Source organism: Rutidosis leptorrhynchoides, chromosome 3, assembly GCF_046630445.1.
Source record: "Rutidosis leptorrhynchoides isolate AG116_Rl617_1_P2 chromosome 3, CSIRO_AGI_Rlap_v1, whole genome shotgun sequence".
Taxonomy (NCBI): Eukaryota; Viridiplantae; Streptophyta; class Magnoliopsida; order Asterales; family Asteraceae; genus Rutidosis; species Rutidosis leptorrhynchoides.
In genome coordinates, this window is record NC_092335.1 from 156,914,089 (window position 1) to 156,930,060 (window position 15,972).

Sequence of the window (15,972 nt, forward strand, 5' to 3'; positions counted from 1 at the left end):
CCCGCATGCTTTGAATGAGATACAAGTAAAATCTTTCGAGTGGATTGCCCATCGTTTGAAAGGGAAATATAAACTTGATTGGCTCTCGTGGATTAACGACCCTTGTAGTTTTCTAAGACTCTCTTAGTTTCTATATGTTTTTTTAGTTTTTATTTTGTTGTTGCCAGGTAAAAAGTCGAGTTAAGTTTGCCTTCTTGCAAACCGGTATGTTGTGTATTGAGGGTATCCCTCATATTTTTGTACATTTTGTGATTAGTGAATAAAATCTTTGATTGCCTTTAAAAAAAAAAAGAATTAAATATAATTAACAAGGGCACATGTGTAAACTTTCACCCTTAAAATTCTGATTTACGTTACCGTCTCTCTCTTTAATCATGAAAATGGATTTCTACATGTTCTACCTTATCTGTGTCATGATATTTCTCCAATATCATCGTGCTCCATATCTATTTAACTAATTGCGAACAAGTGATAAAAACCCAACACTGATTACATTAGACCATTAAATGGTAACTCGTGTTGTGAGTTCGTGTTGTGTACTTTTTGCAATTTTTTGGTGACTAGGACGTGTTGTGAGGTTGAGTGAAGTAGTGGTGGTGTTGGATGTTGGTGTGAGTTAGGAGTATTGTGATGATGTGTCAAAATATAATTGAATAATTATTAAAAAGAGGGTAAAAATAATATTTTTATAAGAATAAAATACTATTAAAATCATCCAACACATGTTGGATTCCAACCTAGACCAACAACGGCTGTTAACAAACGCATGAATACTGACGGTGTTCGCGTTGAATTGGGTGCCACATAGACCAACAACGGGGTTGTACCCCTTGTGATACAAACAGTCTTATATCCTTGAAACATTGATTAAACTGTTGTAACAAATAAACAACCGCTAACATCATTCATTGCTTAAATAATTACTGTCATCCAACGTTCAATCGTTCATCACTTATATTATCTCGAGTGCATACATGGTTCATTGCTTTGAAGTCTCGATTGCATCCACGTTAGCAACTCGAAACTATCAGGTGCATTCAAATTCATCGCTTGAACTATCTGGTGCATCCACATTCATCGCATCAACTCCGGGTGCATCTACGTTCATCGCTCGAAGTCTCTAGTGCTTTCGCGTTCATCGCTCGAAGTGTCTGGGTGCATCGTTCATCGCATGAACTGTAGAGTGAATCCATGCTCATCAATTGATTTAAATTTTTGAAAAATGAGTATATATGATTATGCTTGTTGTCAAGAGCGTGAGTTGATACTAGACAATTAATTCAAGCAATGAATGAAAAAAATAAAAATAATTGCATCCATTTAAACCGGATTCAATCAAATCGATAAAACATAAATTGATATATAAACATGATTAATGTTATAATTCAGTAGGCTTATAACTACCTTTAGTGGTTTGATTCTTGATGTTATAATTCAGTAGGCTTATAACTACCTTTAGTGATTTGATTCTTGATTAAGAATACTAATAATGAAGTGTAAGAACAAAGATGATAATGGAGAAAGAAAGAAACACTTTGTAAGTGTGTGAAATGGTGCAAGTTTAATGCTTGCATTCATGAGTATTTATAGCCTAAAATCTCAATATAAAAATACATACTTTGTGTACTAAAATTGACTATATGTATACACCAAAATTGACTATCCATATCTATATTATTATTATTATTATAACACTCCCCCTTGGATAGCAATTTTATTTTGTTGAAGATCAACTATAAATTACTGCCTCGTTAAAAACCTTGCTAAAGAAAACCCAGTGGGAAAAAACTTTAGCTAAGGGAAAAAGAGTGCAGCATGGAGTTGACTCCCCCTCAAGTAGACATCGCTTCAGCTGTTACATCTTTTGAACATGTCTCATGCCAATGTTATGAACGTGTGTTCTGAAAATAGCAGTTGGAAGTGCTTTCGTGAAAAGATCAGCAGAGTTTTTGCTGGATTGAACATATCTCATTTCAATCTCGTTGTCCTTAATGAGATTTTGAGTGTATGAGAAGAATCTAGGAGGTATGTGTTTGGTTCGGTCACTTTTGATATACCCTTCTTTCATCTGTGCTATGCAAGCTGCATTATCTTCATAGAGAATTGTTGGACTTTTATCGCGTTCTAGTCCACAAGAATCAGTAATGATTTGTGTCATTGATCTCAACCAAAAACATTCCCGAGTAGCTTCATGTAATGCAATCACTTCGGCATGATTTGACGATGTAGCAACAAGTGTTTGTTTTTGAGAACGCCATGATATTGCAGTACCTCCATTTAGGAATACATATCCAGTTTGAGATTTAGCTTTATGTGGATCAGATAAATAACCTGCATCTGCATAACCAACCAAATCTTGTTTTGATTCGTTAGAATAAAATAATCCTAAATCAGTAGTTCCTCGAAGGTATCGAAATATGTGTTTGATCCCATTCCAGTGTCTTTTGGTAGGAGCAGAGCTGAACCTTGCCAACAAATTAACTGCAAAAGAAATGTCAGGTCTTGTACAATTTGTAAGATACATAAGAGCTCCAATTGCACTAAGATATGGTACTTCTGGTCCAAGAATATCTTCATGATCTTCACATGGACGAAATGGATCAGTTTCAACATTGAGTGATCTAACAACCATAGGAGTACTTAATGGTTTTGCCTGGTCCATATTGAAACGTTTCAAAATCTTTTCAGTATATGTTGTTTGATGTACAAGTAAACCATTAGGCATATGCTCAATTTGTAAACCAAGGCAATACTTGGTTTTTCCGAGATCTTTCATTTCAAATTCTTTCTTTAGAAGTTGAATGGCTTCATGGATCTCTTTATTTGTACCTATGATGTTAAGATCATCAACATAAACAGCTATGATCACATATCCGGATGTTGTTTTCTTAATGAAAACACAAGGGCAAGTAAGATTATTTGTATACCCTTTGCTTATCAAGTAATCACTTAATCGGTTATACCACATACGTCCCGATTGTTTTAACCCATATAAAGATCTTTGTAATTTAATCGAATACATTTCTTTGGGTTTTGCATTTGATGCTTCTGGTACCTTAAATCCTTCAGGTATCTTCATATATATATCACTATCAAGTGATCCATATAGATAAGCAGTCACAACATCCATGAGATGCATTTCTAAATTTTTAGAAACTGCCAGGCTGATTAAGTATCTAAAAGTAATTGCATCCATAACAGGGGAATAAGTTTCTTCATAATCAATTCCTGGTCTTTGAGAAAAACCTTGAGCTACAAGTCTAGCTTTATACCTTGTAACTTCATTTTTCTCATTTCTTTTTCGGACAAAAATCCATCTGTATCCTACAGGTTTCACATCTTTAGGAGTGAGAATGATGGATCCGAAAACCTTTCTTTTATTGAGTGATTCTAATTCAGCTCGTATTGCTTCTTTCCATTGAGCCCAATCATGTCTATTTTGACATTCAACCATAGATGTTGGTTCTGGATCATCATCATTATTCATGATGTCATACGCAACATTAAATGAAAATTTCTCATCAAGATTTTTCATTTCATTTCGGTTCCATAATATTTTTGAATATGCATAATTGATTGCAATTTCTGTATTGACATCATCAATCTCCTCTGCAGTAGGAGTACTGATTTGTGGTTCTTCTTGAACACTTTCTTTTACTTCATTATCAGCTGATTTTCTTTTTCGAGGATTTTTATCCTTTGAACCAATTGGTCTTCCACGTTTCTGACGTGGCAAAGATTCATGAGTGACGTTATTGCCAGCTTTTGGAATTTCAATTCGAGCTGGAGTATTTACTGCTGGTATATATGATTTTGTCACCGTTTTTGTATCTGTAAATGCATCAGGCAATTGATTTGCAAGTTCTTGTATATGCATTATCTTTTGAACTTCTGTCTCGCATTCTTTTGTGCGAGGATCAAGATACTTTAATTGAGGTTCACACCATGAAACATCATTTTCTTTATTTTTCATTTCTCCCCCTAATCTAGGGAACAATGTTTCATTAAAATGACAATCAGCAAAACGTGCTGTAAAAACGTCACCTGTCATAGGTTCAATATACCTTAATATTGAAGATGTTTCATATCCAACATATATTCCCAACCTCCTTTGAGGACCCATTTTTGTACGTTGTGGTGTCGCAATTGGAACATACACTGCACAACCAAATGTTCTAAGATGGGAAATATTTGGCTCTTGACCAAAAGCAAGTTGTAGGGGGGAATATTTATGACTTGCACTTGGTCTGATGCGAATCAATGCAGCAGCATGTAAAATTGCATGACCCCATATAGATACAGGGAGTTTTGTTCTCATTATCAATGGTCTAGCGATTAACTGTAAACGTTTAATCAATGACTCGGCTAAACCATTTTGTGTATGCACATGAGCAACAGAATGTTCAACAACAATTCCTATAGACATGCAATAGTCATTAAATGCTTGAGATGTAAATTCACCAGCATTATCAAGTCTCACCCTTTTAATGGTGTAATCAGGAAAATGAGCTCTCAATTTAATAATTTGGGCAAGAAATTTTGCAAATGCCACATTACGGCTTGATAACAGACAAACATGAGACCATCTGCTAGATGCGTCTATTAGAACCATGAAATATCTAAATGGTCCACATGGTGGATGAATTGGTCCACATATATCACCTTGAATTCTTTCAAGAAACATTGGTGATTCTTTCTCAACCTTAAGTGGTGAGGGTCTAGTTATCAATTTTCCAAGAGAGCAAGATGTACATGGAACCATTGTATCATGATGGATTTTTCTATCCTTTAGTGGATGTCCATGAGTACATTCAATAATCCTTTTCATCATTGTTGATCCTGGATGGCCTAATCTGTTATGCCATAAACTGAATACACCAGGATCAATATATTTTTCGTTAACTACCATATGTATTTCTGGTACATTTATATGTGTATAATGTAATCCAGAACTAAGTCTTGGCAGTTTTTCAACCACATGAATCTTGTCAGTGATACTTAAATATTTCTCATTTTCTGTTGTCACTGACTGATAATCATACCCGTTAAGGTATATGTCGGAGAAACTCAATAAATTTCTGCTTGACTTGGGAGAAAATAAGGCATCATTTATTAAAAAATTTTGTACCATTTGGTAGTATGAAATTTGCCTTTCCTATCCCTTTTATCAAGTTAGCAGGTCCTGATATTGTATGTATAGTTCCTTCCGTTGGTTTTAGATCAATAAAATATTTCTCGGATTTAAGTATAGTGTGTGTAGTTCCACTGTCTGCTATACAGAGATCTCCACCACTTGATTGATGTTGTATTCCAATTGCAACATCAACATCAAGATTCTTCAGAATTTTTAGAAGAATTTTCTTCAACATCTTGTTTAATGGGCTTGTTTTGTGGTTGATATTTATATTTTCGTGGATTACTATTTCTTTGACCACCACGGCCACGACCACGACCACGTCCACGCCCATTACCATTACCATAAGGATGGTTTCTACCATAGTTATGGCTTTTGGCATGATGATGGTGATGGTTATTATAACCACGACCTTGCCCGCGTCCTTGTCCCTGTTTATAATTATTTGCAGTATTTGCTTCAGGGATTGCAAGTGTACCAGTAGGACGGGATTGCTGATTTTTCATTAATAGCTCATCATTTTGCTCTGCAACTAAGAGATATGAATTAAGTTCAGGATATGTTTTGAACTTTAGCATTCTCAAATTTCTTTGCACTGTGATGTTTGCAGCATTCATTGTGGAGAAAGTTTTCTCCATCATGTCTGCATCACTAATTTCATGTCCACAGAATTTAAGTTGTGAACATGTATTATACAGAGCTGAGCTGTATTCATTTACTTTCTTAAAGTCTTGGAACCTTAATGTTCTCCATTGTTCCATTGCAGCTGGAAGTAAAATTTCTCTTTGATTATTGAATCTGCTTTTGAGACCTTCCCATAAAACATGGGGATCTTCTACAGTCACATAATTATTTTGTAAGCATTCATCAATATGTTGATGAATAAAGCAACATGCCGTAGCTTGTTCTTTTTCAGAACAAGTGTTGTTTTCATTTATGGTTTCAAGAATGCCCATTGATTTAAGATGCATTTTTACTTTTATAACCCATGGCATGTAGTTGTTTCCAGTTGATTCTAAAGGAGTAAATTTAAGCTTTTCCAGATTCGACATTTTCTATTATCAAAAATTAAAACAAACATCATGATAAATTAGAGTCAATTTATATTCATAAGTATATAAACATTAAACATAAATTTAATATAACATAAATGATAAGTAGGTGACAGTGTCGACCATGTGTAAGCAATCATAAATAAATGTTATATAACAAAAATATAAATATTAGTAAACATAAATGAAAATTTGGCGACAGTGTCGACCATATATTTTTTTCAGGTGGTATAACCGACCTATATCATTCTGGTGGTATAACCGACCATATATCATTTTGGTGGTATAACCGACCATATATCATTTTGGTGGTATAACCGACCATATATCATTTTGGTGGCAGAGCCAACCATATTTAGTATTAAGATTATCGTGCTGATAACGTGTTATAATTCAGTAGGCTTATAACTACCTTTAGTGGTTTGATTCTTGATGTTATAATTCAGTAGGCTTATAACTACCTTTAGTGATTTGATTCTTGATTAAGAATACTAATAATGAAGTGTAAGAACAAAGATGATAATGGAGAAAGAAAGAAACACTTTGTAAGTGTGTGAAATGGTGCAAGTTTAATGCTTGCATTCATGAGTATTTATAACCTAAAATCTCAATATAAAAATACATACTTTGTGTACTAAAATTGACTATATGTATACACCAAAATTGACTATCCATATCTATATTATTATTATTATTATAACAATTAATATCAAAACCAAGAGGATGATATGTTGAATTATTTGATGTTAACAATAAATTGTATACTGAAACATAGACGTTCAAATTTTAAAAGGGGGAACTTTTTGATTTTTTTGATATATAAGAAAAATCAGTCTCAAAATTAGGATGATAAATTACCCATATTCTCATTATTATTTGTTTGTGAGAATGTTCTCACTACATTACAACCCTGTATTATATTAATCCTATCTATCTATTTTCTATTCTATAACTTATATATAATCCGTAAAAGATAACGGACAATCTCTACATCTCTACATCTCTACATTTTTACAAAGCATGAATTTCATATCTTACGTGTCAGTCTGAGATTGTGACGATCCACATGTAATTAGGTTTATTAATTACGATTAAATCTCTTAATTCCCTGAAAAATACACGTGTCCCAATGAAACACAATATTAACCTACCATTTACACTGATAAATAATATACTCCTTACATAATAAACGCAGAACCACCATTTACCTCTCTCTTCAAAATTTTAAAACCCACAATCCTCTACGCCGGCGATTATGGCTGTCGGCGGCCGTAATCGAACCCACCACTATAACTAATTTATCCGTTACAATTTTACGCACCTAATGGTATAATTTTTGTATAATATCTCCGGTTTACTAAAAATTGATGATCTGCCATTCGTTCAAAATTAGGGTTCAACTCATGTGCGATTACGATTTGTGGTTAGGGTTTTCGATTCGTGGGTCTATATTCGTGATTTTGGGGTTTGGAATACATATTAGGGTTTAACAAGTGATTATCAGGTATTGATTTTAATTTACATGTAATTTTATGTTTTGCATGATTATATGATTCATTCAAATAATCAGACGTTTTTGTTGTTAGACTAATTCACGTCATTATTATGTTGTTAGATCTTCAAATGTGTAAGGTGTTCGATGAATGGATTGTGTTGTTAAAGATGCACATAAGGTGTTCGATCATTTTCCTTAGTGAAAGTTCCCTGATTTTTCTGAACTATTTATACATATTTTGTTAGCTACATATTTTTTGAATGAATATTAGTAATGATGATCTCCATATTATTGTAAAAAGAATAGTTATTGACACATCACTTTAATTTGGTAATGGATGGATTTTGATAGGTTTAGTTATATGGGTCATTTAACCTGATTTTATAAGAATAACATGAATTACTTTTAATGTTCTGATTGTATGGAGAATCTTGGATTAGTAGGGCGTTATGGAATCAAAGCTTTTTTTGGAAAGATGGTGATAAGCATCCAGGTTATATCAACACCTTATATGTTTATTTTTTCATAGACTGATATGTCGTTTGGTGAGTGAGAAAAATGAAGTATAAATAACCAATTTTTGTTAAGTTCCTAACATTGTACATTACTACTACTTAATCAATAATCCTATTGCTTTTGCTTATTTCAACAATAATTCTAATCACGTGTTTATGGTTACTAGCCTTGGTGCTGGAGCAGAATACTTTGTGCAGTTTTGTGCATAGAGACATCACCAACACTATTTCGAACCTGATAATCGTGCCCCCATGTGCCGAAATGCTGAGGTAGGTGCATTTCTTAATGCCGAAATGTTATTTTCGTATTTTGACCTCATTTTGTTGTTGGTTTTTATGTCATGAAAGTTGAACAAAATAGTGTGCTTTTCTGATCGTATATGAGGATACACCAGGGCACTATTGTCGAATGGGTTAATTGTGTGTTTTTTTTATAAAATAGACCAATTTATCAAATACAAAAAAACTAGCTTGAAAGGAATGAATCAATTAGATCAAATATTGAATAAAGTAGACATCTTGATGCTGTTCTTTATTATGCAATATATTTAGTTTCATGATAATGTATTTTATGGATCTGGATTCATGCTACTGACTAGAATTTAGGATATATATGATTGAAAGATCAAATTTTGAAACATAAATACATGGTTTTGATTTATTTTATGCAATTAGTAGACGTTAAAGTTATTGAACTTGTGGTTCTTGTAATTGGGATGAAACATTTGAGTATTAGCATTATTGGGAAATTTTTAAGATGGTGGGATAAAGAACATGAAAGAGATAACCGGTGCTGAAGATGTCTTCGAATCTCTTTCGCAGGCGGGCGATAGATTAGTCGTTGACGATTTCTTTTCACCTGTTTGTGGAGGCTGCAAAGCTCTTCACCCTAAGGTATGTCTCAAAATCAAATATTTTTTTCTTTTATTAATTTGATCTTGTATAATATAACTTTATATTAAAGAAACAAAGTAAACGTAAAAGTTGTTCGAAATGATAATTTCTCTTCGGTCTAATCGGGTTATGTTGTATCTTAATATGGTCAAATTGGTCAAATTTAAAAGTTTAGCTCAAGGTAACGGGTTGAACGGATTGAAAGTTTTCTAAAGTGTATATTCTAACACATAAAATCAAATAATTGGTGAAATTTTTATTTTTTTGTATATCATCTACAGTATGAGGTACTAATTATGTATAAAACATTTAACTTTTGACATTACGCCTTTATAGGTCCACCGAACATGTACTAAAATTTCCTGTTTCAATCCATTAAACAACCTTCCAACCTACCCATTTTGCCACATATACCATTTACTGAACCGTAATGTATAGTTCAGATCAGTTTTATAACGCTATCCTTATTGTAATGTCATTTATGCATCAAGCGTGTTTAAAAAAATTGGACAAAAAAGTTGCAAGTAAACCATAAGTGACCCAACCCGTTTTGACATATACTAAAATGGTCATTATTAACCCAACCCTGTTTTGACGTGTTAACGTACACTTTTTGATTACATGGTTAATATAGTAGTTTGATTAAGAGCCCTCCTCGAAACAAATGGTTGTGGATGGTAATAATTCTTCATAGAATATCTTTTTGTAGCAGGTTCTATGTAGATATGGTATGCCTAAATAAGAGAATAATAACCGTAAGTAATTACCAGTTGTTTTTGCATTTTTTGTTGCTGTACTTTTGATTGTGAACCTGAAGATAAACTGTTTTCCTGCAGAAGACTGGTGTAGATTGATTGCATTATAGCAAGTTTTGTTCTAATTTACGCAATTTGAATATGATGTAAATGCAATAGTATAAACCTTTGACTGCAAATGTGAAGAATGAGGGTGGAGTAACTAAGGTGAGAGCAACCATCATCTGTTTTACCTTTATGTTTTACCTTTATTTATATCGGCCGGACTCAATTTTGACGAACTGCGATTTCACTACGTGTTTGTAAACATCGACTTCCATAACGAATTTAACTATAGTACAAGTTTGTTATAAAATGATGTTTAATTTGAAGTTTTTTTGATTTTTTATGTATATACATAATGACGTTTAGGTAGTGACAGTGTTGCTATAAATGTTAGTTATAAAGCATGGAAGCAGGTAAAAACAATTGCTTCTGTATTTCAGGCCACATCGATCTACATGTCAGACGTAACCAGGAGCAAGCCAAGGACTTACTTGAGTCTATAATTAAGGTACTATTGCTATATGTTCCGAGACTTATATGTTTGATTTGAGTCTCACCATGTTGATGAGTTGAAGTTATACATGTATAAGTAATATTATTCATATATGTGTGTTTCTGCCGAATTGTTAATATAATTATTTCTTATAGCAAGCACTAATATTTCTGTTTCGGTTTTATTTAGTGTTAAAAGGATTTATATGAATATGTGGGATTAAATGATTACTTCTAACTAAACTCAATGTAGAAGCTTCTCTACAATTGTGTTATTGTGAAGTATTTAGACACTTTTACCGATAGCTTTATGTATAGTTATTGTTGTTTGTAATGTACTGACTTTGTGCGTGCTTAGTGTGATATTAGCTATATGTGTGTGTATTTAGGTGACTTACTGACATGTAAATGCGTGCATTATACTCTATTTCAGTGATGTTGAGAGTATATACTATCCTTGTGAAGGATTGGACCGACATGCATTACTGTCTTATAATTAGATCTGCCACTGTGGCAGGCATTTGGCAATCTACAATGATTAATGGCAATGTTTTAACATGATTATTTCAGGCATTAGTAAACCGTGTGTTAATTTTTTTCATTCTTCATTCTCTTCCTAAACCCGTTGAGGGGTACCGCCGGGTAGTGTTTTCAGTCACATTCCAACTTCTTCATTTCAATGTAGTTATCATGTTGCTTGGGTCGGGAATGACTGGCATCATATTGGTTTTATTGTGGTGCATTTATTGATCTGTGAACGTAAGCTCTATGAGAGCTGTCTGGATCTGTGAGGGCTGTTTGGATCAGTGGATAGGGTATGTTGGACTGCTTATCTGCTGATATCGTGCTTATGGTCTGATTGCAGCTTTGATTGCAGCTGATGGTGGTTGAACATAACTAAGTATTGGTTATCAGTTAGTTTGTGATATGGTTTGTGGTTACAATGGATAGATTATCAAGACTACCAATGATTGAAAGGCTTCATCAGGTGACAGTTATCACATTAAGAGGGATAACATCATGCTAACCGTAAAACGGGTGGGTCGAGTAGGTATTACTCCATGGCTTGATTAATATGCATTATTTGTTTGTATACACTGTTAGTTTGTGTTATGCCTGGTCGGGTCACTTAATAGCTCGACAACTCGTGTTGGACGATGTAAGTTCTCATGTTAATGAATATGGAGTACTTTACATGGAGAACATCTCACGTGAAGGCAGGATGTCAGCAAAGAATTGTGATACGGGTACCCTCATACTTACTATTTTTAGTTGCAAATTCTCTGTAATCACTCCCTTTCAACTTAATCTATTCTGCCACTAGATTTAAAATACCGTAAAATGTTTTATGTTGGTTAATGTTTAAAATCAATGATTTGGAACTCTCTTGAACATCTAATAGTGTATCAGTTTAATGGTATATTTTCTATTGATGCCTTTATGTAGCTATAATATGGTCAATATATGTAATTATCTGCACTAACTATTAAAATTTGTCTGTTGGCTATTAAACTAGAAATGATTATGTATTTTAGTGAGATTTAGTGTACAACTTTTTATTAGTACATAAATAACCTGTTTCATTGGTGAACCGTACATTGCCTTTACGAAACATTAATTTTGTGAGCTTTCAGATTTTGACTATTTTATTTTTGAACTACTATCAATAACTCACTGTTGCATTATAAGGGTATTGATTCACAGCGTTTCCGAAACTCATTTTTACCATTTATTTAGTTTCAATACATATACTACTAAAGTGTTTCGTTATTAAACTGCTTATTAACAACAAACAATGTTGTATAAATAGTAACGATTACAAAACTATTTTTTAGAGCTGCCGTGCAACGCACGGGCTCTTAAAATCTAGTATATTAAGTAATGTAAAATATGTATTACGGTGGTGGCCCACTCAAATCTGGTACTCACGTGCTTTTAGGCTCAACTAATAATTGATTAATTTGGGTACATACCGAAGGCCCAACATATGTTAGAAATAAAGGCCCAACGGATACAAAATGCTGCCCCAATTATTTTAATGCTCTGGGCCTTGGGCCATGTCGCCCATAGGCTTAGCCGGGCCTGCTTACGCACAATCACTTAAATCAAATTCATAATTCAAAATCGGACAAAGAATTTATGATCGGACTCATAATTCACACTTAAATCAGACTCATAATTCACACTAAATTCAAATTCAAATTTAAATTCAAAGAGTTTTCAATCAAATTTATGGATATATATTATTGTTTGATAATCAAAAGTTTATTAAAAAAAAAACAAACATAAAATATTAAAGTTATCAATAAGGATAATTTTACCTCTAAAATTGTAGAAAAATTACATGATGTGACGTCTACATTGAATCTTCTTGATGACAGCGTGACTACCAGTCGGATAATACAACATTAATTTAGAATAACAGATAGACGAATTTTGTATGGGTGATCATTGACATATCACTATGGCAGGATTGAATGTGTCTAGAGCGATGAGTGAGGCGGTTTACTCTCCTGGTAAAATCCTGTAATTAAAGTCTCGCACACATAAATGTCTTCTACTATAAGAAGATGATTTTCTGGTGTAAGAAGATGGTGGTGCAAGAAACCGAGATGACCCTAGCTAGTAACTAAAAATTGGATCATTAGCAACGTTTTTTTTTTTTTTTTGGTGTCGAAAGACTTCCTTCCACCTCGGTAAACCGGGTGAGAAGTGTGGCATGACCCGGATAGTTCATATGGAGGTATCAAATGGAGTCATAGTCAGTTAATCGGGGTCTTTGAGCATAATTGACAATTGAGATAGTTGATTTCTGGATTTCGACAAGGTGGAGTTGAATAACTTTTTATCAAAAGTCTGTCAGCTCAGTGTTGATTGAATTGTGTGTATCCCAAGTAGTTTTCGAAGCATACATGGGGTTCCTTTACAGTTGTAACATCCCGCCTTTTTCCGTTTAATTAATTTAAAGTCCGTTATTTAATTATAACATCTCTCGTTTACTCTACGTATTTAAGGTGATTCGTTTGGTTAATTCACGCACCCGCTTTTAAACTTGAGGGACTAAACTTGCCAAGAGGCCAAAGATTTGACTAGGTCAAATGGTCAAACCTCATCTCCCCCATTCATTCATCACCTCCCTTTCTAATACTTTCACATTTTTCTCTCAACACCAAATTCAAAGAATCATCATCCATTTCCGATTTAGCAAGTGTTCACCAAAACAAATTACATATTTGGAATCCTTGCAACTTCCTCTTCGATTCCATACCAACTTCATCTCGTTTGGGTAACTTTCTAAAAACACTAAATTTATTGTTCTTGATCTTTTAAACTTAAAAGTGTGATTTATATGCTCGATCTTGTTATTTTAAGTAACTAGCATGAACTTGAAATTTGGTGTGTTTGATCTTGATTTTTAGTTGCCTAAATGTTGCTAGATGTTAGAAGTGCATATATTAAATATGTTACTAGCATCACTAGCTTCAATTTAGTATGTAGGTTGACATGAAAAAGCTTCATAAACATAATTGTTAAATTTGTGATTTTGAGTTAGGGTTTGATAGAAGTAAAATGAACTTTTGATGCATTGAATGCTTTGCAATGTTGTTTGTAAGTGTTTAGTTGTATTGTATGCATAATTACCTACGAAATGGCGTATCACATGTGTGCATTTAATTTTCGAATCATCAATATGCATTTATGAACTTGAAGCATTAATGATGAGCATTAATTGATCATTCAATTTGGAAATTCGATTATTGCAAATGATGAATTTGATTGATGAAACGTGTTTAGTTGTATTCCTCGTCAAATTTCCTTTCCAAAGATATAAGATACGAGTTTTGAATGTTTACGGTTCGTAATTTGTGTTTGAATGAAACTTGGTTTGAGACTTAGACATTTGAAATGACCCAGGCACCAGCTCACGTTATATGCTGCGGCGAGGCCCTCCTATGTCGCGGCGCGACATTGGTCGCGTTTGGGGACTGATCAACTTTACATTTACACCAAAAATTCTAACTATACTACGCACCTCCGATTACCATGTAACTTGTTCTAACATGCTTATATATGAATAATTAGCTCAGATAAATAGTTCGGGACCTGACCCGAACGTGTTGACTTTTTCGTTGACTTTGGCTTGACTAAAGTTGACTTTTGTTCAAACTTAACCAATACTTGTTTAAACCGTTCTAATCTTCTTGTATACTTGATTCTTGCATGAAACTTGACAACTTGATTCGCATGCTATATAATCGAGTCGCATTGAGCCATAGGACTAATTGAACAACTTTGACCAACCGTGTTTACCGTTATTGATATGACCTACTTGTTTAGGTCAAGACTAGCATTCGTTCTTGCACACGTTTACTTTGTGAAGTACCTTATTTACTCGTGCACTCAAGGTGAGATCATAGTCCCATCATTTCAACAACTTTTATACTTTTAAATCATCACAGCGAGTTAGAACAAAAAGCCTCAATTCAATTATCATTAGTTACACTTGCAGGGTGTAAACGTGAACTTATGTTATGTGATCACATGGGCTTGACGAGCCCTCATTCGGACGGTTCGCTACCGTTAGCAGATGAAATATATTTTCGAGTATAGTGTATGTTCTAACACTACGTAACCGGGTACAAAACAGTTAAGTTTTGATAATTGGGTGCTCGCAAACGTGCAACAACTTTTGGAATGTAACCGATTTAGATAATCAACTTTATGGAAATATTAAATCTTGTGGTTCAAACATAACGTTTACTAATACACCTATGATTTCACCAACGTTTTCGTTGACTGTTTTCTATATGTTCTCAGGTCCTTGAACGCTATGTGATACATGCTTCCGCACTCTTTTTGATACTTGCTTGGATGTCGAGTATACATGCATACATGGAGTGTCTTTTGACTTACTTTAAATTGTGTCGCATAGGTTTCACTTGTACTTTAAACATTGTAATGTAACTAGTCGTTGAACTTGAACTATTTTTGTAAACTTTGAAACATCCTTACATTTGAAATGAATGCGACATATTTTGGGTCAAACGTTGTTTTAGAAACTTATGACCATGTAACGGGACCTAAGTAGACGGCGCCGTCAATGACGATTTTGTCGGGTCGCTACAGATGGTATCAGAGCGTTGGTTGTAGGGATTTATAGTTTCATTGGTGTTAACCCAGAGTCATAGGGTACATTAGTGAGTCTAGACTACAACCGGCATATAGACTTGAAGTAGGACTTACGTGACTACTTGTGCATTTATACTCGAACTCTTCTATTCATATCTAACTTCTATTCCATCTTAATCTCACGTTGTATAATTTGATTGACACGCCACCTTGACCTTATGAAGTAATATCGGATGCACATATGAATTAGGGTAATATAATTGCCGGGATTATATTACGGTGATTCATATGGACGTCCCGACATTATGACATAAAGAATTTAAGGCGAGGCAAGGAAAATTTTATCTTTATCTTTATTCCATATCACGATTAGTATTATTGAGAATACTAATCAACGTTATTCTTGTGTCTTGAAGGAACAATGCCTCCTTGCCGTGTCCCACGCAATGAAACTCCCGAA

General features: G+C 33.8%; 1 long non-coding RNA gene across 10 annotated transcripts; it reads left to right on the forward strand.

Moving 5' to 3' along the window:
- Positions 1-7,176: 7,176 nt before the first annotated feature.
- LOC139896928 (uncharacterized) lies at positions 7,177-11,833 on the forward strand. Of its 10 annotated transcripts, XR_011776385.1 has the most exons (9): positions 7,182-7,690; positions 7,802-7,859; positions 8,125-8,174; positions 8,364-8,466; positions 9,019-9,090; positions 9,803-9,845; positions 9,927-10,052; positions 10,331-10,398; positions 10,953-11,830. It is a non-coding gene; the product is annotated as an uncharacterized lncRNA (long non-coding RNA). The 10 variants fall into 10 exon arrangements; XR_011776383.1 differs by having other exon boundaries at positions 7,177-7,690; positions 7,802-8,174; positions 10,953-11,832; XR_011776386.1 differs by having other exon boundaries at positions 7,178-7,690; positions 7,802-8,466; positions 10,953-11,024; positions 11,248-11,832.
- Positions 11,834-15,972: the final 4,139 nt, after the last annotated feature.